Raw genomic sequence first — 3668 nt, 5'->3', positions numbered from 1 at the left:
AGACAAGAGAGTTTTCCTTCACAGAACAGGTGCTAGGGTGATTTCTTCTTTGAAGTTCAGACACATCCAGGAATCATCCAGGAAATATGCATGCATCAGAATATCTCACCTGGAAGTGAACTCCCAATAGGAAATCTTACCTGACCGTGCACATGCCCCAGAGAATAGCACTCTTATGACTTACGTTAACCCATAATTCTTGTCTGTGTTATCCACGTGACTTGGTATCTTTTATCAGTGAGGTATTCTCATCTTGCTTCCGTTGTGTCTAGCTTCCTCTGTGATGGCTGCAGATTGACTCTTTTCTCTTCCCCAAATTCTCCTGTTCCCATCGCCCCACCTCTACTTCCTGCCTGGTCGTTCTGCCTATACTTCCTGCCTGGCTACTGGATTTTTAATAAAATCAGCATTTTATTGAAACAATACAAGACCATTGTCCCATAGCACATGCTGGTGGGGAATTGTCTTGATTACTTGAGGTGGGAAGACTTGTCTTCATTGTGGGCAGGACTGTTACCTAGACAGGGGGCCCTGAACAGTGTAAGAGTGAGAAAAGGGAGGTGATCACTTGTATGCATATGGTACTCACTCTTCTTCTTCTACAAGTTAATGCTGCTGCCATTCCTCTGTCATATTGAACACCAGCCTCGAGCTGTGAGCTGAATAAAGCCTTTCTTCCTGAAGTTACTTATGTCAGAGTATTTTAACACAGTAACCAGGAAAATCCTAAACAACTGGCAATTCAAGGTCAATAGGAAATCTCACTTGGAAGTGCAGGTTCTCTGTGGAGTCTCGCAGTGAAATACAGTTGCTCTAGAGACTAGGTGAACCAACAAGAATCATCCAAATACTAGTTCTACAGGGAGATACAAGCGATAGTGAAGCTTCACCAAAAAGACCTGCCTCGAAGGGCAGTGAAACCCAGTATTACTGCAGAGGTGGCAGAGTATTGGACCTGGAAGATACAGCTTATCAGGGAGAATTGCCTAGGAATGCAGGTACAACAAGGATAGTCACCTGAAAGTGCAGGTGACCCAAAGAATCTCACTTTGTATTTCAGTAGCACCAGGAAACTTACAGGTGAAGGAGGAAGTCCCACCCAGGAGTAAATTATACAACTGAGAGTATCACATCAGAGGTGCAGATGAACCAGATCCTCTAACCTCTTTGTACAAGTTCCAAGCGATTCTGACCTGGAAATGTAGGCTTGTGTTGGAGATTCTGACCTAGGAAGATGGGGCATCAGTGATTACCAACCAGAAGCACTATCGCACCTTCAAGTCACACCTAGAAATGCAGGTATTTGTCAGTGATCATGAGCCACTGAATCTTTTCCAGCAGTTCTTGTGACACATACAAAATTGCTGGAAAATTTAGTTTTTTACAAAAAATACCCAAATGAAAGAGCTCTGGGACAAGAGACACTGTCAGGGTGTGCACACGCACCAGGCAGATTCATCCCCAAGGTCAGCTCTGTCATGAAGGGTCAGTAGAGGTGCAGCAGGGATACAAACCTGAGCAAGAAGGTACATCTGAAGTGAAGATTCAGGCTCAGCAGGGTCTCTCCTGGGAGTCTGGATGAAAGAGGAAGTCCCACCTGAGAGTTAAGTTGCATCAGGAAGTGACATTGTGCTATGTAACTCTATCCAGGACACTGTATTGGAAGTCCAGGTACAAAATTGAGTCTCGCCAATGAGAGCAAGCTGATCTGGGGAATCTCACCATAAAGTACCCATACACTAAACAGTTTTTCTCAAAAGTGCAAGTACCCAGTGAGTCTTCCAACGAAGTATTGCAATCCCCCCCAGGTAAGACTCACCTAGAAGTTCAGGTACACTAGGAAGTCTCACTTGGATGTCCAGATGAAACACGGCATCTCATCTGCTACCCCATGTGCATCAGGGAATCTGACTTAGTGTTTTAGGACCAGAAACACCTGCCTTCAGAGTGAAACTGTACCAGGAAGTCTGTATTGGATTTTCAGGCAGAACAGCATTCTGTGGTCACTGTCTGCTTAGAATCCACTGATGGGCATGATGTGCTAAATAAAAGGAGAAGCAAGAGTTTATTTTGCACGTGGACAGGCAGGGTGCAAAGACCATTCCTAGGATAGGACTATGGCACAGCAGCCACTGGGAGGATGATGCCTCTAGCTTCGTGCGGATTGATGCCAGATACTCTGAAATTCTACAAGGATGCCTTCAATTGGCCCCCAATTGTATAATTCTTAAGGTCAAGAACAAGCCAAACTTACAATGAAAGCAGTTTCCAAGTTTGCATTTTCATAGCCATGGGAGAATCTGGGCTAGACCATGGAACAGAATCAAAATCCAGACATAGGGATTCCAAAGCCATACAGAGGGAAAAGGCTATACAAACATCTCTCTAAGGGCCCAGGCTGGTATGGGGGTTGTGCAACAAGAAGACCAGGATAAACAGAATAGGAGGATGAAAGTGAATGCCTGGGGTGTGTGAGAAGTGTCTCAAAAGTGCTGACCACAGATTTGTTATAACTAGATGCCTGCCCCGGCCCTGGCCAGTTGCCAAGAGGTGTCAGTTGAGTGAAAGCAGATAGATTCTTTGGAGAAATGTAGAAAAAAAAAAAACCCTGGACCTCCAGAATCCAGAAACAGATGCTATCCTGAAAGGGAAACAGAAACAAGAAGCCTGACTACCCCAGTGAGATCAGAGGATGCTATCTCAGAGACACCTACAAATCCCTATGGAGAGGCTAGGTGAGAAGCTGAAAAGGACCCTAGACCCTTCCAGAGCTCTAACACTTGGCCATCTATGGAAACCAGGCCTGAAAAGACCACTTCAGAGAAAAACCACTGTTATGTTTACTTTGTCTACCTTGCCATATGCCTGGCAGTGAGGCCCCACTGCAGGGAGGAGAGTGGGTAATGGTTGTCCACAGAAAGCCCTTGACCCTGGATGCAGACATAGGATGTCTGTCATAGGCTGTCTCCTGGCTCCTCATCCTGCCATGACAATCCTCTATTAGCAGGTCATGGATGCTTATGGAAGGATCCAGTCAGATACATAGAAATGTCCAGCAATCTCATTTCTAACCTACATGAAAGACAACATAAAGATGTAGCAAATGAATGAAAGGGACAAGTGACAAAAAGTTCTATGCCAGTGGATGCGGGGGGGGGAGGGGAGTGGATGGGAAAACCTGAACATTCTGAGTCTTAAGATGTCACAGCAATAAAACACACTAGTGTCCGAAATAAGTTTCCTCCAAGGGAGACCCTGGAAACAAAGATTGGCTGAGAGCTGGCATCCCTGGTGACCACCCCTCAGCCACATGTTTCTTATCTTCTTTCCTAGCCTTTAAAATCCAAGGAAAAGATTGATAGACAAATCTGGGAAGCAGTCCCAGGAATTGCCATATACGGATGATGAGGCCCAGCCTGCAGACACAGTCAGTGCTGGTGATCACTCACTGTGGAACCCAGCACCCAAGTGAAAGGTACAGAAAGTTCCAGGGAGATGGAGCAAATGGAAACAAGCAGACTTACAAAAGCATTTTTTTTTTTTGGATTGTGGGCCAAACTTCGTCAAAAAAACCCAGAGTCTCTCATCCTAGCAGTGGGACCTCATTGTATCACGTTCCCAATGAGGCAAGAGCAGGAAAAATCCCCATCAGTATAAAGGACAGGAAC

Source organism: Microtus ochrogaster, chromosome X, assembly GCF_000317375.1.
Source record: "Microtus ochrogaster isolate Prairie Vole_2 chromosome X, MicOch1.0, whole genome shotgun sequence".
NCBI lineage: Eukaryota > Metazoa > Chordata > Mammalia > Rodentia > Cricetidae > Microtus > Microtus ochrogaster.
This window is presented reverse-complemented; position numbering follows the sequence as displayed.